General features: G+C 35.6%; 1 protein-coding gene and 1 long non-coding RNA gene across 9 annotated transcripts in view; both read right to left on the bottom strand.

Moving 5' to 3' along the window:
* Nucleotides 1-27,550, bottom strand: part of Tomosyn (syntaxin-binding protein tomosyn) — a 98,636-nt gene that overhangs the window by 70,428 nt on the left and 658 nt on the right. The window lies entirely within an intron of this gene.
* Nucleotides 129-27,550, bottom strand: LOC143213575 (uncharacterized). The gene is made up of 2 exons (XR_013009997.1): nt 7,057-27,550; nt 129-6,985 (listed from the first exon to the last, which is right to left on the bottom strand). It is a non-coding gene; the product is annotated as an uncharacterized LOC143213575 (long non-coding RNA).

The following is a 27,550-nucleotide window of genomic DNA, read 5'->3' as shown; positions in this document are numbered from 1 at the left end:
AACGTTATTATTGCTCGTTTTTGTTCCTCTACACTAGAACTTACACGATACCACAGCCCGATAAAGTTTTAAATGTTAATTAATGTTCGATATTCGAGGAACTCGCGCTAATGGACCCGAAGTACACATTACGAACTGCAAACTATGAAAACTGCAATTAATGTTACATTCTCTGATGCCCGCTTCATTAATAATTGTCAACGATTTTGAACTGGATACTTCAATTAAGAAAAGAAAACTGTGCAGTTTTTATTCTCTTCTAAACAGTTTTCCAATAAAAACTAATTGTCGGTCATTTTTCGCAACTCCGGGACAAGTTGCAGCACATTGTCGTTTCATTATACATTATTGATTATTTGCGATGGTCCCGAGTTTGAAGCGGAACACTAAATCAAATTATGCTTCATTCATAATTCATATTCAGAAAATGAAAACAAGCAGCGAAATAACAATTTTCACGTAAACAAGGAGACAGTGTGCCGTCTTCTATGCTCTTCAAATTAGGCTGTGAATGTGCACACTTTCATGAAATATATGAAAACCATCTGGTTGCTAAATATACAATAAATATCGAAGCTATTTTTCAAAAAATTGATACTCGAAAATGTAGTAAATCACTATTATAATTTATGGAAGTCTTTTTGCATAATCGTCGGCGATATAGTAGTTGTAATAATAATGACATGTAAATATGCGATAAATAATTATTGGACTGTGGATCTTTATGCATAGTTTCTGTAAAAATTTTTAAAAAATGCTAATAAATATAATATAAAATTCTCCAGAATTTCAGAAAATCAGATTTGATTTGTTCTCACTTTCTTAAAATCCACCCATTTTTGCGTTACACTTTTTCAACAAAATAAGTTTCATTTATAGTGTCGAATTTTAAAGAAACATGTCTCGCAACACAGACAGAAATCATTTTACAATATGTAAAAATTAGAAATGGGTATATTTTCACCGTGAGAAACGTATCAGGGTGAAAATAGTTTCCTCTACGTAGCCAGACGTTTCCCTCCAGCATTCGCGGAACTGTAGGAAATATTTCGGCTGCCCAGTTTCCGACTCCTCTTTTGTTGTACTTTCGTGCTTGACCTCGCGGGGTTGACAACAATTTCTATCCGCATGATTGCTATTTTGCTTGTGCGTCGTAAAAAGACGTCATATTTCTTTCTGACCCAGTTTTCCAACTTAAATTACTGAAATTGTATTAACTCTAATAGACGGATCGCCTCAACTCCGAGAATTGCGTTTCAAAATAAAGTCTTTGAAATCCTGGAGAAACGGCTTCTTACAGTTAATTAAAAGTGTGGGGAACAATGGGAGCGTGAAATTTTAAACAATGAAAGCATTGCAAGAATTCAAGGATGTAGATACATTATTTACAACTGTATACAATTTTTAAAGGAGTGAATGATATTTCTGTTTGGTTCCTGTTTCTTACAATCGATGAAGAAAATGTATCTTCTTTTATTAAAGTTATTGTTATATCCAAAAATTCGACTATTCCCATGTTTCTTTCATTGCCTCTCCATGAAGTGTTTTCCAGACACAACAACAACAAATGTGAAATATTTTCACAAACAATGGAGTTCTGGAAACTGTTTGAAAATGTTCACATTCGCCACAGCACGTGTTTTATTTCTTTCCTCTATCTCATTTGATCTTGAGACAATTTTAATTCCTCTCCGCTTGCCCTTCCCGCTTGGTCAATCTGCTTCATCGAAGCTACACGTCCCCTATTTCCTTTCTATCGCCTTTATTCTTCTCAGTCTATCTTCTCGCCCTAGTTCCACACATGTTCCCGTGCTTCATACTCTCGCCTCCTGCAACCTCCTTTTATCCCGTCCGATCCAACGTTTCACTCTTCTCATCTCATTCCTTAACTTACAACCCGATACCCTTACTATCCTGTCACATTCCCTCGCCGCTTCAAATATCTAAGTACTCCCAGTTGTTCGGACACCCGTACGTTACCTATTATGTTGGCACCGGTTTCTGATCCTCTCAGTTATCCTACTCTATCCAATACACCCCTATGTTCGTTATTCTGACCTCATCCTGCCACCCTCCATTACCACCCTCTTTTTAAAATTCTTAGCTTCCTCTCACTGCGACTAGGAACCTTTGATTAATTGTCGGCACAGTTTCAAATTATTCTCCGGAAATGGGTCATGCGGATAAAGTCTAACTTGCCCGCAGTTAGGATAAAGTAGAAAGTTTAGGGTAAAGACCCTTTAAAAAGATCATAACTCTCTACTAAGGACACTTTTATTAAAGTTCGATACATGTTTGAGAAGTATGGTTACGAGAGGCAATGTTACCCTATTTCGTGACAGTTTCTCATTCGTTTAGAATTTCGAATTGCCAAGTCGTATTTTTGTACGAAACATGAACACAGTTGATGTTTATGACACAGTAAGTAAATGAATTAGTTAGAATTAATCTGTTGGAGTGTTGGAACATTTGGTTTGCTAAAAGAACATTTTTCGTGTAATTTTTCATGTTAATGTTGGATGGTGTTCACAGTTCAATGGAACAATGACAGTGCAAGTCATCAAGGAATAATAGTAACAATTATTTTATTTTCATTTTACTCAAAAAAGTAATTTTTTGTACCTACTTCTTACAGTTAGAAAGGTAAAGAAAATTAGTTTTGTGAATGTCTTAGGCAAAATTTTCAGGCCAGAATATTACGAACGAAGTTAATTTCGTCTACATTGAATCTAAAAGTGGTTTTGACAGTGCCTTAAACTAATAAATAAGATGATAAACTGTGAACGACAACTTACAATAATAAAATACTGAGCATATTAGGAATTCAAGAGAACTACATGTTAATAAAACAAGTCAGATAGTGAGAATGTCGATTTCCTGTTTGAAAATGAATATCGTATAATTTACAGATTGGTTCGACAGGTTGCAATTTTCTGAAAAATTGGAAGTATCACTGGACTGTGACAAGTACGAGCTTTAATTGTCATAGAAATATATTCCTTTCACAATTCCGGTGAAAATTGATAGTGACATTTGTACACTCTTGTTTCTCTATTTTTTGCGTTGAAAAATGAGACTTGAGGTATGCTGTCAATCAATAGAGCTGTCTATCCCACTGCAGTCACTTCAAACTAATGACACTTCAACGCTCGGAGTAGAGTGAACAGTTGCTACTACATATGTCCGTCAGAGTGTCAGTGCATTCCGATTCCCGAACTCTTTTCGCATTGCAAACTTTGTTTTCAAGAACCTTTAATAAGCTTTCAACAGAGAATTATTCAGAAATAATTATATATTCTATATAAACTATGTAATCTATATGCTTTAGTTTAGTTTACTTTAGAATTCTACAACACATTATTACGTTACATTCTACTCAAAAAGCAAATAAAAAAAAGAAGAAAAGTCTAACAATCTAGATCAAGCCAAGTTCTTTTAGAGGCTTATAACTCGGCACTGGAGGCAGATGGAGAGATGTAATTTCGTACACTTGTTAAATGCTATCATGTCTCAACATTGACAAAACATTAATCTTCCAACATTAGTAGGTTCCGAGATACAGGACCTCAAAAATCGCTAAATTTGTCACTGACTGACTGACTGACAGATCATCAAAACCTTTTTGGTACTTCCCATTGACCTACAAGCTTGAAATTTGGTACATAGGTCCACCATAACAAACACTCAAAGGAATAATTATCAAAGTTTGAAATTTTACACCTTAAAGGGGTTGTATTGAAAAATAAACATTATGAAATAGGTACGTAGGATAGAACAAAGCAGCATAACATACATAAGTATACGTTTTATTAGCTTCGAAGTCGCAACAAATACTGAGGAAAAAACAATCGCTCTAACGTAAACAAAAGAAACTGCACCGAGCATCGTCTATAGCGGCGGGGGTCAAACGGATCCGAGCGTCGCCGGCAGAGTGTTAATCTTCGATACATTGAATTTGCATTTTGTCTTGCAGATTAGAAAAGGATTTTTTTCTTTGCTACCTACTAGATAATAATTGATGAAATTTCAACAAAAATTGATGAAATCCCAACAAAAACATCTTGTAAACAGGAGCCAAGTTCCTATGGCCGTAAAAAGTTGTGAGATCGAACAAAATACGGCCAAGTTCGTTATCTTAGAAATACCTCTTGCAATGCTGAAAAAAGCGTTTGCAAAAATTGGTTTAAAAGAACGCTATGTAATTTTTAAACAGTTACATGGAGGGCTAAATTCTTCAAACTTGGCCGTTACTTTTTAAACTAATGGCCATAAAAGGTGTTAGGTAGCGGCCAAGTTTGAATAATTTAGCCCTCCATGTAACTCTTTAAAAATCAAATAGCGTTCTTTTAAACAAATTTTTACAAACACTTTTTCAGTATTGCAAAGAGGTATTTCTAAGCTAACGAACTTGGCCGTATTTTGTTTGATCTCAGAACTTTTTACGGCCATAGGGACTTGGCTCCTGTTTACAGGATGTTATTGTTGGGTTGATTCTTCTTGAACCCTCGCGCACGGTTCGGATCAATCTGACCCAAATTAGAAAGTTGCTTTGAACCCTTTTGCGCGCGCTAAAAATATCGGAATAAATGATATGCATGTGGTTCGTACACGTTACTGCACGATCATAGAATAGTGTACCCTATTAATTAAATGTTGACATTGCTCGAACTATAGACGGCGAATATGAGAACATCAATTACTTGCACAGCACACAAAGGCCAAGACGAAGCAGCGATTTTCAGTGCGGTGCGGTGCGGCGACGGCGGCGGTGTACATTTTGAAACAGGAGAAACGTTTGTGGAGAGATAAAAATCTAGATCTTAGCACCTGACCTGACGGTAACATTATTGTATAGCAGTCTCCGCAGTGTGTCGATTGGTACGAGCTGAATGGATACTAAAGTTCGGTATCTACACAGCTATAAGACCGTAGCACGGAAACGTCGGAAATTGACCGGAGACTTTAGGAAGATGAAATCGGGCATACAATAAAGCAGGCGGTGTTCGTAAGTTTCGTATCGTTGTATTTTAACCTACTTCTCTGTTACGCCGAAATGGAACGAGGGCAGTTTTCACAACCAGTGGGAAGGCACTGGTACTGCATCAAAATCGATTTTAACATGTATCTGCTTCCCAGGGTGTCAAATTAATCCGAAGCCTGCTTTTATGCTGAAAAATTTCTTTCTTCCTGCAACCCTCATTACGCTTTCGTGTACATAGTACCCTCTAATTCTTGTAGACCTTTTTTTTTTTTAATTTCTGTACAATGTTTGAAAAGAACATGAGAGCTGGCTCGCTTGTTTTCTTCCACGCTGGCACAATATTGCTTCATCCCTTCTTGTTAGATATATATTTAGATCTCGTATGGATTAACCCTCTATGTATACCAGCCGTTGTTTTCGAAAGTGGTATAAGACCGTTTTTTGGAGGAAATGAGTTAATGGCAGTTTCAATTACTAGATACACCTAGATATAAAAAAAAAACAACGGCTTTTGTAACCTGGAAACAGCAAGTATCATCCTCTAGATATAAATTAACAATGGATTCACTTTTCTCGTTCCGAAAAGACTTGGTTACGAAGAGACGAAACAGACAAACATATTTTTGTCATAATATTAATATGATAAAAGACTAAAAATATTTATATATCCATGTGTGACTTTAACGTTACGTAGAGCTACAGAGGGATATTTTAAGATACTATATTTAACGTATATAAGTTAATTAATACAGGCTGTATGATTCGGTAAAATGGTTTACCGAATATCATTGCAGATTTTAGACTTCTCGGTTATTAAACATATTCACAAAACGTTTGCCAACGTTTCGGTAATTGAACGCCGCAGGATTATTACCGAGAACGAACTACCCCCAGGTACTTTATTTTATGCACGAACATCAAATAGTAATAACTAATACAATTATTCAACTGGCTGATCTCTCCATAAATTGAGACATAATCTTGGTTGGCCGGATTAATTTCTGACCATAAGAGGCTATTAAGACCGGTAATGAGAAAACCACCGGTATCGTGAACTAATACACACGACAATGTATGTACATAGCGCAGTAAAATAAAAACCGTATGTATAATGAAATACCCGTTATAATCGTGTTCCACTAAATCCTATGAAAGAGCAAACGTGATTTTTACTGTTTTAACCCCTTGCCGTATTTTAACGAGTCACACTCGTCATGAAGATTTTAAACAAAGTCTAAGAAATACTAATGCTACGCCTCTCTTGTCAAACGAAATAAAATTTCATTCGTTTGTAATCAATATTTAAGCATTAAAATAAATGTAGCCATATTTTCTATTTTCTAAATTAATAATTTAGATCATTTTTGGAGATGAAGACGTTTTGATCACTGTAACTGTAAAGAAAATAATACGGCAAGGGGTTAAAAGAAGCATACAAGCAACACCCACTTTTTATCGACTTGTGTTAATTAATTATGTTAATGAATGTTAATCAATTACTCTTTATCGCAACGATACAATAGTAAAACGCGCCTGAAGTGGTACCGAGATAATAAATTTAGAAATAAATAAATCTGCAGTGTGTGTAAATAACTGGTAAAAATGTTCAATCCGAGCAAGGCAATGCAAGCGTACGTACAGCAGCGGCTAGGTCGATCAATAGCAAATAAGTGTTTTCGAGTGGCCAGTGAGATCTCCTGATCTCAATATAATAGAACTCTGTTGGACACAACTGGCAAGAATCGTGAATGCGAAAAGAAGTCAGTTTTAAAGCATTAAAGATCGATCGCATGGAATTTCAGATTCCCGAGAAATGCAGGGTGTCCGAAAAGTGTTGTACTTTCTTGAATGGGGTGAATACATACGTATATGTTTTATACATTCTATTATTCAGGACAAAATATTTATTATTACGTACTTCAATCTCATTGGGGAAAAAACACCGCAGTAATAGGTACATTTGCCCTGCGGTAACAAGTACAATTTTTATGACTTAGGGCAGACCTGGGCGACGCTGGCTCAAAAAACAGATGTTGCAACATGTATTTTTCGAGCCAGCGTCGCCCAGGTCTGACTTAGCCATTCAAGTTAGCCTCCCAGGTCCAAAAAAGTCCCAGTGCCGAAGAGTCAAGTACATAGTGAGTAAGCATCTACAACACAAGTGGCCCGGTTACATGCACGACAGAGACGAAATGCGTCACGTGACCAGACCGTAACAAAAAGTGGGGGAATAGCATCGTAGAAGGGGAAGGGTAGAGATCTGGCGACTCTGGCCCCACCCTACACATGGAGAGGACCCAAAAGGGCAGGCAATAGAGTTGACTCGAGCGAGATAATCAGAACAAACCATACAGCAAGAAGATCAGAGAGCAGAGTGATACACACAGTACAGCAGAATAGCAAATAGAGTCACACAGTCTAGTGCAGTTACAGTTTACAAAGGGGAAAGATACAAAACAGCAGAGCATTCAAGCACTGTTGAATCCTTTCCATTCAGTCCCACAACAGTGGGTGGTCCTTCGGGTTACAGACGGCATCAAGTGCAATATTCAAAGGACTCGACTGAAGCAGCAGACCAGCTCTCGACAGAAGTAATTGTACCAAATGCCACAAAAACTACACTCAGTAAATTCTGTGGCATTCTTATCCTTTGCGTCATCGTGATAAATTTTTCCCACGGGACCGTGTAATCAATTTTCTTTGTTTCCCAATTCGACAAGCTTCATGCTTCTACACTCGTTAGACATGGGAAGGAAGAACGCACACACTTTTTGCAAAAGTAGCTGATTCCATTCTGCATGATAATTTTAAGATCAAGCCCCGATACAACATAATTTCATGATTATTGTTTGCTTTCCGCATTGTCGAAGTTGCATTTATCTCTATGTGATGTCTTATCAGTGCTTCAAATAACAATAACTTGAATAAAACGAGTGAAAAACGCTGAACATCTGGATTCGAGTAACCCACAAGGTTACGAATACAATCACATTCCGTCCGATCAAATCTGACGGATACTATGCGACCAAGTAACATGGTGGCGCTGTATTCGACTGTCGAATAAGAGTTGAAGTCGTTAACGAGAAACCTTTCGGAGAGACAGACGGATAAACTACCCAAAGCAAGCTCTTAAGGGATAAAAGTTACAAGTAAATTCTCACGCTACATCCGACCTCGAATAACTAACAAAAGATAAAGTATATCTTATCTAAAACTTATTTATGCCCATCTCTGCACACAGTAAACACGCCTAAACACTCTAAACCAATCGTCCGTAATTTATTAATTAGGAAAATTAGACAGACAACGATCTCTACTGGCGAAGTACGATCTCCTTGCTCCACCGAATGACTCCTAACTACTTTTCATTGTTGCGTAAACAGGAGCACCAGCATTGTCCGTTCGTCTTTTCTATGTAGATTGGGTTTAGCAACTCCCAAGTTCTGGACGAATGCAAAAGTTCGCAGAGTAACCAGTACCACGGGCTAACCCGAGTTTACCCTGCATAGCTAATTACCAAAGGACAATTTGGAACCGTCCCGGCGAAAGTCGAAAGAAGTGGTTCAAACGACCACGCAGAGACGTTAAAAGAACTGATTAAAGTTGTCTGAGAGAGGCGTCAAGGAGCTGGTTAAAACAGCTCCAGTGTCAACGAGCACTGTCTACAGGCGTCACGCTCCGGTGTCAAGGAGTTGGTTAAAGTTACCTCGAAGAGATACCTAGAAACTGATTAAAACCTCGACGTCAGGGTTCCAAGAAGCTCGTTCTAATCTTCATACAGGGTAATTCAGCCAACTGTGTCACATACATTACATGTAACCGTAAACTATATCCAGTACAGTCACACCTCAATAACTCGAACCTCTTTACCTCGAAGATCGAACGAAAATTTTGTTCATTCCCTTCCGCTGCACTTTAAAAACCTGTATAAATTGGAAAAAAACTGCCTTCAGCTGGAATTATTTTTCACGAGAGTGGAAAACAAGCCAAAACAGCAGTAAATGCTTTACGAAGTTTACGAATACCATTAATTCATTAACGCAGAGGAAAATCACGAATGATAAAATTAGAATGAAAATGCAGATGGAATCTCGCATCACCATGGTGATCGCTGTTTGACATCATCACACCTTTCTGCAGATTGCCTGATGCAGCAACAAAGCTTGTTTGAAATCATTCGTAATTGCGCGTATTCAGTAGATGATGAGAAATTGATTGTTACAGGGGAAAATAAATTTTACAGGGTGTAATTATACCAGCACAATATTTAAGTGAATGTAATTAAAAGTTGAGTTTCTCGGAACAATTTCTTGATTAAACAATAGCTCGCACAGCAAGCTATACATGAAATACGTTACAGATTGCTGTGCTGTGATTATTTTGTAATTACATGGGATTTTATTGGATCCGAAAAATAAAGTTGAATTAACATATTATGATGCATTATAAATTAGAAAACGCACGTAATAGAAGCACTGTAATTTTATTTTATTTCTTTCTTCATATTCATTTAAATGTTTCTTCCATTTGTGACCTTGTGTGACCTTGAAGGTCATTGTGCCTTATCCGAATAAATTCGCATCCGATTTAAAAAGTTACAGACACCATTACATTGCTTGCAAAAAACAGTATAACTTTATAATCCAAGTAACGATACGTGGTTGTACTGCCGCAACATAAATTTTAATTGTTTCAAAAGTATATCTCTGTTTTATCGACATATCGGATAAAAGGAAACAAAATTTATGTGAAATGGGAAAGAAAAATTCTTACTGTAATCATCTAAAGCTCCTTATAAAGGACGGCCATTTCCTTCAAATTTAATATCTCCAACGTCGTCTGCGACCACGTCAAAAACGATGCATAACTGTCCTTTATCGACCTACTTGCAGCGACTGCGACATTTTTAAACCTAATCTAATCTTTCTTATTGATCAATGGGTGTATTTCAAGGAAATATCTTTGTTTTTGCCAGCAGGTGAAGCTGTGTCGTATAAAAAGTATCCGATAGAGATAGTTTCTGCTTTAACTAACATTTATTCTTGTTTTTTGTCGTAAACGTACTAGATAAAAAACTATATAATAAAGAAAATAAATAAGTTCTTATACTATTAGTAACAGAGAACATGGGTAGTTTTCGAAAAAGACATTTTAAAATGCATTTTAATCCTTCTAAAATGCGTGTACTAAAGATAATGCACAACTGTAACACGGCGCAGCTTCGTCCCCTGGGACACTATGCTGAAATGGTGGAGCAAAAAATTTCACTTACTCGAGATTATTTTTGAAAGAAAGGTACGTCGTTTCGAGAAACCATTAAAAATGTTTCTAAATTATTTGTCGAACACCGTTGTCCTCTTGAGAATGTAAAGTTTTTCAGAATTCTTTATCGTAAAGTGTATAAATGGTTTTTTACGTGAAATCTTGAAATAAAAATTTTAATTGCGAACTTACAGTTCTTCAAAAAATATTTGACATGTGTTTCTTTATCGGTAACCATCTTCATTGAAGACGGCGTGAAAAATTCAATTTGTTTTCAAGTGAATGGGAAATTCAGTCGCGCAAGAAAATTAACATTCGATCTTTTGTGCAGTTTCTCCTATTTATTGTTCTGAATTTTTTGTGTTCTTTGCCATTTCACAATAATAAATAAATTGTTTTGTGAAACAAAATGAACGTTTAAACAATTTCATAACGTCACATTTTTCGAAGAACTATGTCTTACATAAGTTACATCAAGATCGGCTTGTGTAACTTGAACAAGTTCCCTTGTTAGATAATTTGAGACTAGTATACCTTCTTCAATTCTCACACACATTATAATCTTTCAGGCACGCGTGCTTGATGAATTGTTTAATAAAACTTCACACTAACGTGAACGATCGTTTTGTTCCATGTTCTTTAAAAAGCCATTTCTCCTCCTTATCTCGATCCTCACTCGAGATTGTGGATTGTTGAGATCCGTAAAACTTCATTAGTAACTATAATTACAATAGAAACCGGAATGGCCGATTTCAGATCCTTTATTATACATTTCTGGAAGCCATAAAGGTGCTTTATGGCGAGTTAAGTCGCGTCAAAGTTCAGAAAATGTGCCTACCGGCGCGGTTTTCATTAAAAGTTAAAAACGGGTCACTAGTAGCAACGTTAAAATCGTCGATGGGCGTTGCAAATGTTCCTTGCAAGAAAATATGGGAGCATGCCGAGATAAGCGGTAATGAACGTGTAGGAGATACGACGAGATACATAAAGATAGATAGCTGGGGGTAAAATGCAGGTTATGCAAAAGAGAGAATGAGAATCTGGCACACATATGGGTCTACGAGGAATTCAAAAGTAGAGTCGGAGAGAGGCCGGGAGAGAAAGGGTACACGAAATATTGCAGATGAGCGAAAGAGGAAGCATGTGGAAGGATGCATTAAGTGAGAAACTGAAGAGAGGGAGCTGTGCAATTATGCCGGAGAATTTAAAAGACCATCCAAGAGCGAACCCCAGCTAAACCGTGATCTTGAATAATACATAACAATATTCTTCAATTTATGCTTAAGTTGGAAGCTTCCGTGGAAATTCATGCATCCGTAAACGGCACTCGTAAACTGATTAAACGAAGCATTACTGTGCAATTGTTATTCAGACCTACTAGCGTTCCTCGTCAAAATATTTCTACCTGCTGTAGTTAATTGGCGAGTTTACAATAATATCGAGGAAACTTTTTCTTCGTGGATAAGATATCCACGAGTTCGTTAAGGACTGCGGACTTTCGTTCCTCTAGTTACGCCAATTACGTAATTTTCGAAACAGCAATTCCTTCGTATTTTACTTTTAAATTAAACCTATCAATTAATTTTTGTTGAACGTTTCCCAATAGTAAAGCTCAATATCAATTTAATCCAGTTTATCTATTATTTCAAAAAATACGACCTGAAACATAATTATCTTGGCCACAATCGTGCCATTGCTACCATTGTTGTCATTCTCTGTACCATTGAGCGCATTTCGTTCCTGGTTTGCGTCCGTGTGCATATATGTATGTATACACCGCATATATCGCCAGCAATGTTTTCTAGATTTTGGAATTTTGGAATAATAGGCGAATATAAGAAATATTGAAGTAGAATGCTCGAATACTGACCTCAGAAAAGTAAGTGCTATGATAACACCTGCACAGTACTAACAAAATATCTTCTAAACTGATGATTGTTTGCCATAAGTGATTTAGTACTTTAATGTAGGGAATAAAGATTATTAATAACGGCATTAAAAAATATACGATTCCATTAAAAAAGATATATCTACACCGGAAAGTGTGCCCCCTGATACCGTTCAATTTTTGCCTGGAACATTTTTTAGACTAGGTCTATTTAAATGGAACACTCTGTATAAATGTTCAAAACTCTTGAAAATTTTAACGACGCTATAGTCATTCGCAACACTGTAGAACGACTCGATACAATTAAAATTTGCTTAATTTTGGGGCCTAACTATATGTAAAGTATCGCACAACAATCGGTTTTGCGTTTCCCTAGCTGTACACTTAGAATCGTTGTCCTTTCGGAGGTAATAAGATTTCCAACTCTATTATACCCCCTCATCCCCATTTAGTCCTCGGTTGAAACTTCATTCCAGCCGACGACGTAAATAATTGAATCCGCTCTCATCTGAGAATATTATGTTTCCCCCAAAATTTCATTGGCTTGTTGTAACACTATTTCTCGAATTCACAATTCCCCGCTCGTCCACTTTTATCTCGCTGGCGGACGCCTTTCTCTTGTTTTGCACACTATTCGCTGTGCTTGCAATAATTTGAACTTTGACGTTCGTCCGTAATGACGTGTAAGTGAATAATGTCTGTCAATGTGCGCACACAATGCAGAGAAATTGGAATGACGCTGTACTCGTATTGAACTGACACATGATTATTAAATTTCACGGACATTTATTAAGATTTGTAGACTTTAACCCTTTGCAATCGGAACTAATTTTAACTCGGAAATTGCGAAAGTTCCCTATAATTTTTTTAATTTTATGGATATGGAGATGGTATAATACCGCGTACAATACCTCAATGTTTAGTAATTGAGATCCACATATTTAATAACGTAAACAATATTTTGAATAATGCTACAGCAAGTTTTAGTGGCGCCTCGGAATCACCATTCGAGTGCTAAGGGTTAAATCATTGCAACTATACTGTACTGTACTTGAAACTTTCATTTGATTAAGTTTCGCAAATGAAGAAGTACATTTAAGTGCACAGTCCATATCATGTTAAGAGATATGTAATCTACTATTACTGCTGTGAAACAGGTTTTCTACCTAATTGATTTTTCCACTTTGTTGATTTGATTAAATTTCTACTATTAACCCCTTGTCGTATCATTTTCTTTACAGTTACAGTGATTAAAACGTCTTGAAAATGTATGTTTTTCATTTACATTTATTGGACGGATCAAATTTCATTTCATTAGTGAATTTGAATAACGTATAATTAATCTATATAAAAATTAAATGTAGTAAGAAATATTTTATTGTTTCTGAAATGAATTATCAGGATAAAATGTATTTATGAGATTTATGTATTTCAATATAAAAAATGGAACTATTTTACTATATTAATTTGAAATGTGTTTATTTGTAGTTTTTAATAGTATGGAAATGCGGTTGGTTGACAACAAGATGTAGCAGCGAATAGAAAATTTACCATACTTTCTCCATTTGTTGTAGTTCGTTCGAGAAAAATTTTATAACGTTCTGAGCGTGTCATTTGCGTTGGACCATTTTCGGCTAAAGCATATGTAGATGCGAATTCTGGAGACGCTCTTTCAGGCTTTACTGGCATACGGTGGCGAGTAAAGTTCTGCGAACAACAGTTTGACCTATCTGACAGACGAAGAGATGGCCGACCACGTAAAGTTGATGACAAGAGTGGTTGGTGTGTTGGGAACAAGCCTTAGAGTATCTACTGAAGCGATCGGTGAAAGCCTAGGTTGCGATCACTGCGGATGTTTATACGTTGAGAGCATCTCTTATCTCATAAACATGTGGAGTAAAGAGAGTTCAAAGACAATTTATATCATCAACAATTTTAACTACGAATTATAATGACGAAAACGTTCTCGATCTAGCCACAATTAAAAGATGGTAAGGAACAGTATCTTTCATATAAAATAAAATGCACAAAGATTCAAATAGTACGCGCAGTAATAGCAACTGAAGATGAAAAGAGGATTGAAATGAAGTAGACTGGAATAAGATACGCGAATAAAACGAAGGGAAAGATGCAGCGAATAGCAAGTGCTGTTATTACATAAACCTAACATACATACATATACAACGCACACCCATCTCTCAAGGCAAGATGAAACGAGTTTTATGAAAATAACACCTCGTAAAGGGGCAACTTTTTCGTATTGCAACAACTCGATTTTCATGGAAATGTTACATAACACGTTATCCCAGTGAATCCTGTAATTCTAATTGAATCCACGGGAACGGAACTTAACATAAATGGCGAGAAGCTATCTTTAAAATTGCGATATCGATTCTGCAATTCCATTTCCTTCTAACTGTGCGATGATATTTACACGAAAAATGATCGCTTTCAATTCTGTAAAATAATAAGTGGCTATTTTGGCTAGAAAAGATTCGTCACTGACACATTAACAGGAAAAGATAAAAAATATGGAACATGTGCCTACTGCTGAAGTAAGACAATTACAAAAGAAACTTCTGAGTTTCTTTTTTGTTTTGAGAAATATTTACACTTTTTCAAAATGATTGAGACAACAGTTTTGTTGATTCGGTACATGTTTGTGAAGATTATACATATAATCATTAGACTGCGGATCTTTATGCATTTATAGCAAAATTGTGTGGATGAAATTCAGAATTGTTGGAAAATTTACAAAATTGAAGATGTCAGTATATGATTTCGTCTTTATTAAAATCATTAAGGGAAGAAATAACATTTAATTTAGTTTCTATTTCTTGCAATCGATGCAGACAATTTTCATTTTGCATCAAGATCCGCAGTCTAATAATCATTATTAACTTCATATCAAGGCTTCGTCTTCCTGGTTCGATTGAACAACGTGTTCATACCTTCGAAGTCCTATTTTCATTAATTCCTCCAAGTACTGCCACTAATTAAATAAATTGATGCAATTTTAATCGATGAAGGGAAGGTAATTTTGCAACGCAGCAATCCCGGATGAAAATTATGCTAAGTAATTTTTCATTAAAGCACACTGTCTACGTATTATGTATTCCGAGCATTCAATATAAATCTAATCACTTAATTAACGAAATTTCTCAATCAAACGACGTGCGCGTATAATAACTTCGTTATCGTGTACATTGTAATGATATTAATACTGTCTTGAAAAATCGACTATAAAGGATACAAGTAATTAAAAATAAGAGGAGGATAAGGGGTCAATCGATACTATCGATTTGCAAGTCAGGAAGTTACGATTGCGGAATAAAATTGCATCTTGTGTCACCGTTAGCAACGTATATATTATACAATAGCAATTAAACACAAATATGAAACGTTTTCTAATTATTTATAGACGTTATGACTTAAAAAGCAATTTTGAATGCTTATTGTGAACTTCTCTATTTAAGTAGATATTTTAATACAGTTTTCTTTTTCCTCTTTATCCTCATGTTAATGTATTATACATTTTCAATTATCATTAAATTTGGTAACTGAAATTTAATTTAAATGTTTCATAATTATCTAATTATTTAATAATCTTTTAATGTCTTCAATAAAATTCGTTTATAGATTATTGAGAACATTTATTTTTATTATGCTTATAAGATTAATTGTAACCGAAATTCTCTGTCGAAAAGAGAAGGAGAGAGGTACGGGAAGAACATTAACATTGCAATATATTATGCCACACGAAAACGTCTGTATGAAAAGTGTCCGAAAATGATAAACCCGCATTAAATCTCTAATTTCACAGTAGAAATCTTCCATCATGGTGCAGACAAAAGAAGTGGGACGTCCTTTTCACTTCTAAACGCTTTTTGGACAAAATCAAGCTGAAATTATAATTATAAAGTATTTTGAATTATTCGTTTACACAGGGCGAAGCTTTAAATATTACAATGCGAGGTTCCATTCGACCCATTTCATTTTTCTCTGTAAAATTAATATTTGACCACGAAGAATTATACAGCTGTATAATTTCCTATTATTCGTTTACATAAAGTGAAACTCATTATATAAATCAGTACCCACAACAACGAAAAAAGGTAAAAATATAAATGCAGAATCAAAACTTGTTAAAACTGTGACTTTCGCGCGCTGAATAATTTCTTTCTGACCCCGAATTATCCGAAGCGAAGATTTTTCATATTTGGACACTCTTTGAAATCGTAGTTCCGAGTTTACGAGGACTTTTATGAAAAAAATTGTGACATTCTTGGAAAAAGGATTCATAATTTTCGTGATCGTAAATTTTCTTAATTACTGAAACTTATGAGCCGATAATTAATCTTATTTAGAACGAAGTTAATGGAATGAACGGCGCAGCAGTTGCCATGGCCAACGTTTTGCAAAACGCTATTTCGAGAGTAACGTGTTTGAAGTTACGACTCGAAGTTCCAAACAGACTGCCGCGTTTTACTCGAACGGCTGTAACTTCGTCAATAATTCGAATTTCCAGTTGCGCGTTACGTTCCAAATCTTTCTACACTGTGCGGCTTTAAAATAGTGTGGAAAGTAGAGTTTTCGAAATCGAAAAGCACGCGTAAAAACCGCAACCATGAAACACACGCAGCTGAATGCCAGGTGTAGAAATAAATTTATTCTCTTGAAATTCGTAGACCCAATATAGCTATTTAAATGGAAATGCTCTCTCGCTGTTTTACAATTTTGAAGTTGAAAGGCAAAATGGAAAAAATCTATTTCGTGCAGCAAAAGTAACAAAGCATATTTTCATTCATTTTAAAATAGTATTATTTAATTACTATTTCTTTGACACAAACCTTGCTACGTCAAATGACCGGTCTTACATTTTTGATTTTATAATTATTGAGATTACAAAGATATTTCCATAACAAATAATTAAAATTGTAGTCTTGTAGTCTTTTTTAATACATCGTAGGTATACTGGTCACATTTTGTGCTCGGTGCGGACTATTATTTATTGCTATTAACTCACATACATAAAATTAATTCCCCACTGTCCAATAATTAACTGTTTCGACATGGGCCATTTTTGCATTAAACAATTTCTATTTTACCGAGGATTTTACCCATAATCAACGACATACACGATGGGAAAATCCATTGTTTTGACACGAGTGAAATGAGAGAGACGGTTCGTAAGCACCGAGTAACAAAATAATAAAAGTAAAACGAAACAATGAAAACGCAGCCGAGCATCCACGTATAAGTCTTGTACATCATCGTTTCGAATATCGAGGTTGCCATCAATTCGTCAGTACACGGAGGAAAATCCCGCTGCGGAGTAGTTCTGTACTTCGCCTATTGTATTTTTGTTGTGGGTGAAAACAGAAGGGAAAGCATTAGCACTGACCTGTATCCTAATGCGTAAGTTCCCCTGACGGTGCCTACGGTTTACACTTCGAACCGATATCGGAAAAAAAATGGTAATAGTAAGTAGCACTAAAATAAGAATAAAAATCAGCGTTTCATGATTGCTCTTTTACGCTTCGATACTATTTTTTACCAGATATAAGAGAATCTAGTCTTTTACGAATATGCAGGGCGATTCAGCTAACAGGCAAATGTGCCACCTAAATTACTAACTAAACTTTATGGCGTACTCCGTTGAATCACCCTTAGAAAGGACGCGTTTAAGCAAACTCGCATTTTTGTTCGTTTATTTCTGAGAACAGGAAGCAACTAGAAACTTTTTACTGAATGCTTTCTTCACTGAGAAAGAAAGAATACAATCTGTGCTATACTTCGCTTAAGATTAAAAGAGGCAAGTAAGTACCTACATATAATTCCGTCTTGAACCTCGTTTTAACCTGTTGCATTTCATATAAATGCACAAAGGAAAATATACTTCATTAAAACAACGAGCAAGAATGTATTTTTAAATGTGGTAATTCTGTGGAGCTTTTCTAAAAACAGAAAGAAAGGTAGTTTTCTTGCATATCGTTGGCAATCAATAGTTCACGTGATGTTTAACAATGAAGATCGTATCTCGTTTCCTTCTCAACGTGCAATGTACAATGTTTGTCACTCACCTACTTCTTTAAATAAAATTACGACTTAGTGACAAAAAAATAAGCGAAAGAATGTGTGATAAGAAGTTTGTTGACGGCAGTGACACGCCAACATAACTGGTTCAGATTACTATGCTAATATGTAGGAACAGTTAGGAGAAATTCTCATGCTTCACGGATTTTGAACTTTCGTCACATTTATTCGACTCAATTGTTAATTGTCCTCTTTGCACAAATTACAGGAGAAGGTTCGAGAAGATAATACTCTGGCGAAAGAGATACTACTCTGGCGAATTGAAACAACTCAATGTCGAATAATGCAAATGTTGGCACACGCGTTCTCTGTCATATTAGAATCTTGAGCAAACGCTTTATATCTCATCTTGGTTGGACCACGCAAATATCCAGTGAAGAAAACCTCCTCTTGTATCAACTTACCACTGTCTCCTTTACGTTATCATATCACTCAAAATAGTGAACACTGCTAACAGAGATGTTAACTGAGAGATCTTCGTTTTACACGATGTATGTACAATATTACATAGTGACGGGCAGCGGCGCGGCGCACAGTGGGAACTTCGGACCAAACTCGATTCAAAATCAAAGAACTTTCGATAGAAATGAGGTAGAGCGATGAAATTTTTTTAAAATTAAAGCTGAAACTTTGCAGAATATGTGAAAAATAGGGAGATTATGGTACGAACGTTTTTTAACGTTGAGAAAATTCATTAAACATGTAGAATTTCAAGAAAATGTGGTTTCTCCAGTAACACGAAATTCTACATGTTTAACAAATTTTCTCAACGTTAAAAAACGTTCGTACCATAATGTCCCTATTTTTCCCATATTCTGCAAAGTTTCAGCTTTAATTTAAACAAAATTTCATCGCTCTACCTCATTTCTATCGAAAGTTCTTTGATTTTGAATCGAGTTTGGTCCAAAGTTCCCAATTTATCACTAGAAAGCGGATCTTTATGCAAAATGAAATATTTATGCATCATTTGCAGGGAACTAAAGCTAAATAAAAATTGATTTATGTCAATAATTTTAATTGTTTGAAAATAATATCTCCATACTTCTATTTTTCTGACAATTTTTCTATAAATGCATAAAATCCGATATCTACTTGTCGCATTGAATAGCAATAATGAAGAACCAATACCATTAGAATGCCATTAAGAGCCAAAGATTTAATTTAACTATTCGTCAGCACATTGGTATTAAAAGTTTATAAGACGACACTTTAGGAAAGTTCGTGAAAAGGTGAAAAATTGTATACTAATTGTAAGCAGCCGGTGTAGACGTACCCGTTGAATGGCGCCAATTTCAACGAGGTAATCGGATTAGAAGACCTTCTAGAGTGAACTTAAAGTCGACGGGTTCGGTTCCCCGCAACAATAACCGCGTGAAGAAGTGAAACGAATCCTGGGACACGTGCCAATCTGAATGCCAATCTTGCTTATTTTGACAAGTTAACAGCCGCAATCTGATTAAGGTGTACTAGCCCCGCTCACGCTATATGCTTGTAACGGTCACGCTAAGATTGTTTTCATAGCACCCCGCGGGGCCACCACGAGTTTTCGGAATGATTTCTGCTTGGACACGTGCTGCACTTGTTTCCTCATCAAATTAATAAAACACGGAAGATTGGTCGACATCCTTTGTACTTTCGGCGCGGTCGACGCAGTCATAAAAAAAATAGTGTCCCTATACGATCTCTCTCCCTGCATATTACTGGCGATGGGAAACGAATCGCGACTTCACTGTATGTATTAATTTCATAAATGGCTCTATTAAACGTTAAAGAACGCGTATTTAATTTAAAGAACGTTAAATAGAGATATATTATCAAATATTTTATGTAATTACTTATACAATATAAATGAATGCATCCTTGCAGTTGAAAAAACATGTAAGTTCTTACTCCATAACTACTTACTCCAAAAATATAAATAATTGAAATGTTCAAGAAAAGTTTAAGAGCCCTAATAAAAGAGTTTTAAAAAATGCCTTTTTTATTTTTGCATGTAACCTTGTAAATCATAATTTTTTGGAAAATCGTTTTTGCACATCCTTTCATCAATCAATGCTTCTAATTGATTAAAGAATCAGGTCGTTTGGTACAATCATAAAAATGTTATTCTGTTTTAAAGAGCGTTCGAATACTTTCGTTACCCACCGTATGTGTTTGCCTTCCTGCCAAGTCGAATGCAGGAAGCTCCACAGTGTTCTAAATTATTGTAGACCTGTTTAGTAGAAATGTAAGAGGCTTTTTGTTTTAACATTCCCGTGGAAAAATGCAGCTTCGAGTGCACCAGCTCAGTAATAGCAGACACGCGGAATTAGCAAATACATACCGTGGGTAATGAAAATAGGACACGCAACATGTCGCAAATAGTTTGTTGTTTTTGATGCGGGAGTAGTAATAGCAGCGAAAGGGAATGACAAACGAGAGGACCAATACGTATACCTGCTCGGTACAAAGCAATGCTAACATTGATATCCCTCAGATCCTGCGACGTCAGCTAAAGCACTTAGTCGGCACGACTTCGCTTAGTTGGAAAATTGTTTGCCAATTTTGTGTGACCCATTTTCAAATGTTCCATTTTTTACAACGATATCAAACGGTCCACTCCGCTTGAAAAGGAGCCAAACAACGCGTACTTTAAAGAAGCAAAAACTAAATTGTACTACAGTGTAACCGCGATTAGCCGAACCATTGAATGATGTTACAAGAAACATTAAAGATTACTTTAACAAATAAGTTTTGTGAACATTAACTCTACATGTATAAAAGATGTTGTACAGGGTGTATGAAAAGTAATGTTCATCCGGTGGACATTTATAGGAGAAACTTGCCGCAAAATTGTTTATACTGAGAAGACAAAAAATTTGAAAGGAACCGTATGTCGCGAACAAATTGTTATCGAGATATAAGCTGTTAGAGCTTTTGCAAAATTTTATTGTGTAAAACCTACCACTACAGTCCACCTAACCGTGACGATGACACAGAACATGATCGTGTGCGAGTCTCGAGACAAACAAAATTTAAAGGGACATTCGTCAATCAGCAGGTTGTAAAATATGAAAGAGAACCTTGTATTTCCATTGTTATACATAAGAATAGTACATTATAAACTACTAATGAAAAGAATCTATAACAGTATCCGTTAGCAAAAGTTGATTACCGGATAACGAAGGGTCAAGCAACATTAAGATAATAAAGTCTGTTTCCAGAGTTGCACTCGATCTTTTGAAACGTGTAATTAAACCGAAGAGGCTCGAGTGGCTACGGGCGATATTTGGTAAGTAGGGTGGACGCGGGCGAGTCATTTAAATCATTGATGGTATCTATAGTGAAACGCGATGTGTATAGCAGCGTGTTATCCTATTGCAGTAGTGGTTTGCAGCTATACGGCAGTGGATTAAAGAAACTCCTTTCCAGTTCTTTGAGGATGGAATTAGAAAACTAGGTTATCACTAGTCTGCGAAATTCATGCATTTATAGCGCGGGCGAGTATGCAAGCTGGAATAGAATAAAAAGTTAAGCATGCATAGTCGAACAGAGCGTTTAATCTATTTATAATCTCGTGAAACGTTCGAAAGGAGGAAACAGATTTTTGTTTAACTCCTGATTTGTAGTCTCTGAATTACACACGGTTAAAAAGTGGTCCGGACTTTTGAAACGGTAACACCGTGTGCTCCACTTCGCGACGTTTTGTAGCACATTTCTGTTTCCACTCCGATCTCGTCGGACAACGCTTTTTGAATATTCGATTTTTAAAAGCAGCCCCGGCTTCAAACAGACAAGCGTTTTGTACAGTAGGTTTTTCACGCCCGAATGCGTTCAATCAATAACAATTGAGTTAACTTTACAATTGTCATCCACCGCATGCGCCGCGCAGCGCCGTCGGCGTTTACGGGTAGCAGGTAACCGATTGTGTTGGCAATCAAATCTCAGAAAAAACAACAAGAATATCCCGAGCTGCTATAACTCGTTCCTCGAAAGAGGAAACGTGACCTGCGCCATCGGTATAATAGCTGTCCATCACGCCACGATCACTCTAGACTCTAGACTGATAACATTTAGCTGCACTAGGTGGACTGCATGGTTATTGAGACTATCGGTACATACAGGGTGGTCCATTTATCTTGAGACAGTCAATTATTACGGAAACCAACGGGAATATGAAAAAATGTTTCATATAAAATATTCTTCATATGAAAGGGCACATCAGGTGAAGGGCAACTTCATTTTTTCAAATGGAAACCCATATTTTTGATTTCGTATTCTTATTCTACATCGAAAAATAATAATATTTCGTATAAAACATTTTTTCCTAGCGTGCACGGTTTTATTAAACTATTTGTGGCGAATATCCCAATATTTGTAATGATAAAAAATACATACCGAGTTTGATCTGAAGTCATAAAAATCTAGTAAGCGGTGACAGGAATACGTGTGTAGTACATTGAGCATCGTAGGTTGCGTTATTGCCGCCTACTAGATGACGATTCACAATATGTACATGTTGTATGCCATTATGCAAGCTTTTGGTATCGTTAAAAAATGGTATGTTCAGGAAAAAAATGTTTTATACGAAATATTATTATTTTTCGATGTAGAATAAGAATATAAAATTAACAATATGGATTTCCATTTGAAGAAATGAAGGTGCCCTTAAAGGGCCATTATGGAAAAATGTGCATAGCGCCTTTAAATGTGCCCCTTTGTATGAAGAATATTTTATATAAAACATTTTTCCATTTTCCTGCTGGTTTTCGTAATAATTGACTATCTCAAGATAAATGGACCACCCAAAAAAAAATAAATAAATGATCTGCCAATTTGTTTTCGTGTTTTATTTTCCATAATGCAAAATAAAGAAACGGTTTCTGCTGTCGCACAGTGGGGTATCAGGCACGAGAGGTCGGTAAAAACAGTTTTAGCGATGTTTATGGGCTCAAGGTCATAATATAGTGGGTCGTTGAATTTGTCATAACGTCAGCTATAACATTATGAAATCAGAAATGCATTTTAACATTTAGAAAATCAAAATGATTTTTATTTTTCGTCGAAATTTTATGTAATAGAAATTTGTTTAGGGCTTGGGACATTAATTGGGACTGGAAAATCGTATTGTTCGGATAATCGAACAGTTTTAAGATTACTTATTAAATACAAAAGTACTGCTGCTGTCATTAGAAATGTGATATAAGTATGTTATTCAGAATATACGTATGCACATGTGTTACCCAGCGAAAAGTTCATCAAGTTGAAAGTGGGAATACCATTAAACCTTGCTAAGAATTCTTCGTTTATATCATTTTACGTATTCGTGTTCACCGTGAATGCATAAAATCTGCTGATTCGCGCGCGCGCAACAATTATCTGTGTATATTTTTGGGTAAGAAAGGTTTTTACTCTCGCGAGATACTGCCAAACAAGTCGTAAGAAAACGTCTACGAAAATGGCTGAAAAGCTAATTGAAACCGATTGTCTGGCTAAATCGCTCGGGGTATAATTCTACTTGGCATGTGATCCGGTAGGTTAAAAATTTACGACACTGCCAGCAAGAGCTGCTCTTGAACCGAAAGGAGTCGCATTGAAAAATCAGCAGGCTGAAAGACCGGAGGTAACGATGTTACAATACAAATTTCAATACCTATAAAATTGTTACGCCCCAATTGTTGTCATGAAAAAGAAATTTCATCGAAGATTCAGTAAACACGCCCACACAGCGGTTTGCCAATAAATCGCGTCTGTTACATTGCTTGATTGTAATAAAATCCTTCTACAAACTGTAACAGAGCCCTTCCCGAGCTGAACAGACATAAATAAATTTGTTCAGCAGAAAATTTACATAGAAATCTGCAGTATGCAGCTTTACAATTTATAATCATTTTTAAAAGTGTTTGAAGACAAGAGTGAAAAACGTGTGACCCAAGACCTATGCTTTTAATATTGCAATTTTTCTTTTTGAAATATACAAATTACAAAAATTGAATTTTTCCCAAAATTGAGTATCTGTAATCCAATTTAGTTCTCAAAGTATAAATGTCCCAATTTCCTGAGGATTTTAATATATTATATTTGATCTATTTCAATCGCGTATGAAAACTTGGAGAATATTTATATCCTTAAACTAAAAATAAATTTACCGTGTCATCTATAGCTTCTTTCGTCACAATATCATTTCTTTAACTTACTTACATTGCCAATGTATGTGTGAATCGTATACACGATTGAAATAGCATTTATTTGATTTTAAATTGGAAATAAAAATTAAATTTATGCTTCGGATTATTGAAATGGCACCGGTTTATTCACCAAATCTGCTCCCTTCTGCTTACTATTGTTCTATTCTGACCGTACAGCATCTAATATTTTAAATAACCATTGAAATGTTTTTTTCTTGAAACTTTACCCGACACAGAGTATGGTTTGTGTGGAGTGTACAGCTGTCGTCGCGTCCATATGCGATATTGGTACACCGCTTACGTACATGACTCCGATAACGCGTTAGATGCACTTGGACAAACTATGGACAAACTATCGCCCAGATATGCACTCGGCATTTGCTATACGTATGCATGTTTTTCAACGCGATAGATCGGCGTACTATAACCGACCGAAATACCGAATAGGGTAAATGTACCTATTACTGCAGGTGTACGTTTTACTGCGGCATTTTTTCCCGATCAGATTAAAATACGTCAAAATAAATATTTTGCCCTGAATAATGTACAATTCGACGAGAGTCAATCATTCTCATAGTTTTATAATCTCAGGATTTGAAAACACATTCTTCATAAACGGTAAAAATAAGACCATTCTTCTTCTATCTCGATCACCAAAGGACTGTTGTTCACGTGATTGTACATTCTTCATATTGCTTTAATAGAGAAAACATAGTAAATATAATATAATACTACGGCACTAAAATCACTAGGAATGTCCCTGATACATACTATGGTGTGAATTGCAACTACGATGAGAAACAAACTTCACTTCAGCCTAACGTTTTGGATTAGGTACCTATTCGATACACGTAAACAGGTAGGCACATATGGCAAAAATGAAATCGAAAAGTCATGAGAAAAATGTAATTTGAAAATGTAATTTAATATTCGTCTGTACCGAAATGGTAAATAGAAACGTAGATAGTAAAATCTCATCTAAATCCACTAATGGTTATATTACAACTATTGTTTGCTCTTCTTTTGTTATACTATTATAGTATTATATGTATATGTAGGCATTATCTCTCTGTCAGGGCCAGGCTTGTTCCGGGCCCCACAATCTCTGGGGCGGCTGTGTTATTAATAGTTATACATTACATAATTATTAACCTACATTTGAGTGGGATCAGCTCCAATAGTTCGCTTAAGGGTTAACAATCACAAATTCTTCTTGAATTCTCAAACCTTCTTGAAATCGTATTATTTCGAAATTAACGAAAATCTCTGCGAATATATTAATATAACAACGGGCTAAATCCTCGAAGCTAGTTCAGAATACGTAATAAACGGCATTAACAGTTTGCGAGTATTTGGAGTACCTAATTTGCAAGGAAAGGGAATTAAACAAAGCTTTCTCAATTCTGGGTGTTATTAAATTGCAAATACGTTAAAGTCGTCTACTTAGAAGCATTAATATTCATATTTCATTACAATCTGCATTCGTGTATACTAAAAATCCGTCGAACCTATACTGTAATGTTTGAATAACTGTTCAGAGAATAACATTTATTACCATCTCAAAAAGTACAAAGTTTAACGGAGAGTCAAAATGACTTTTCTCATATTTTTTTACAACGACTACTTAAGATTAATACATTCTACCTTCTGAAATGTTTAGCCGCTTTTATGAAAGTATATAAATAATTACTTTTGTAAATTTACATTCTTTTTTCCCCCCGTTTTGCGTCTAACACGTGCGTATAGCATACGTTTATACGTTTATACGAACTCTCGCAGAATGTAGATCCACTTTACTGGAATTTCAAAAGTTACTTATCAAATTTTAGTATATCCAAGAACTTGTTCAACAACTCGTAGCCTAATCGTCTTACCATTTTTATTTGAATTACATAGAATATATGCGTTTATGCAAATGTTTTGATAGAAAGATTTTCAATAACATAAACTATTCAAAAACAATGAAGAAACTTTTGCAACTGTTATTGCGCAAATAATATGCACATTATACAAATGCATATATTTTCTTGATCGACACTTTCTTTTTAATGATATTTTGAAGCTAAAAAATAACGTTTCACAAATAACGTAAACATTATACGTATATTTATTGAATTTACCATTTTTCTCTCTTAATTTGATATCGGAGAAGTTCCTCTGCAAACAATATCGGTTGCAAACCACGCGAATGACCTATATAATAATTAATTTTACAATTTATTCTTAAATAAACGATTGATCCAACAGAAATCGATCTTACTGAACGAAAACTCCTCATCCCCCAGCGTTTACACACACAATATTATTTAAATACAATCTATACAACAACTTAAATCAAGTATAAACACTAGACGATTTTTTCGGAGTCACTACTTACTAGACAACGAATTTTATGCATTTATCACAAAAATGAGTAGGTGTAATTTAAAAGAGTAAAAACGTTAGAAGAATTTGAAGATACTGTTATATTATTTTCAATCTATCAACCATATCATGAGAGAAATTAAATTTCTATTTCACTCGAGTTTGTTGCAATTCAGGTTGGACATTTTTCTTTTGCATAAAGATACGCTGTCTACTGATTGCTAAAGTGGAGAGACATGTTACTCCTTCCGTCAGGAATACTTGAAAAATCATTATTCGTTGTCACTTTATTTTCGTATTGGAAAATAATTCCATTTTCTATTCGGAAAAAAATATTAGCTCTAGAGCACCAGAAACAACCGGTGGTATGTGCCGATAATATTGCTTAGTTTTCTAGGATTAATCGTTTCGCGCCGATTTCAGTTGACGCCGAAGCTTACTCGGCAACTTGAAAATAAAATTGCGATGATGCATAACATATTGATTGTATGCGCATGTTTCCCAAGACAACAATGACATTACGGTGTCACACGCTAATGACAACACCCGCAACTGTACTAATATACTTGCGTTTATTTTCAAAGAGAGATAAGTGCGACTGCTAATGAGGCAGCTCGTCACAGCGTACACATCGATAGATTTCGATCAAGAGTAAAAATAAACCGAAACGGTATTATAGATCGGAAGCAACGCGGTTATCTCGATATGCACATGTTTTTCAGGATCTTTCAGATATGTCGATCCGAACGAGAGATATTCAGAGCAATTCGTAAATATGTAACAATTGTTTTC

Source organism: Lasioglossum baleicum, chromosome 11 (assembly GCF_051020765.1).
Source record: "Lasioglossum baleicum chromosome 11, iyLasBale1, whole genome shotgun sequence".
Lineage (NCBI taxonomy): Eukaryota > Metazoa > Arthropoda > Insecta > Hymenoptera > Halictidae > Lasioglossum > Lasioglossum baleicum.
The sequence above is the reverse complement of the archived record's forward strand: the minus strand, read 5'-3'. Positions and strand labels throughout refer to the sequence as shown.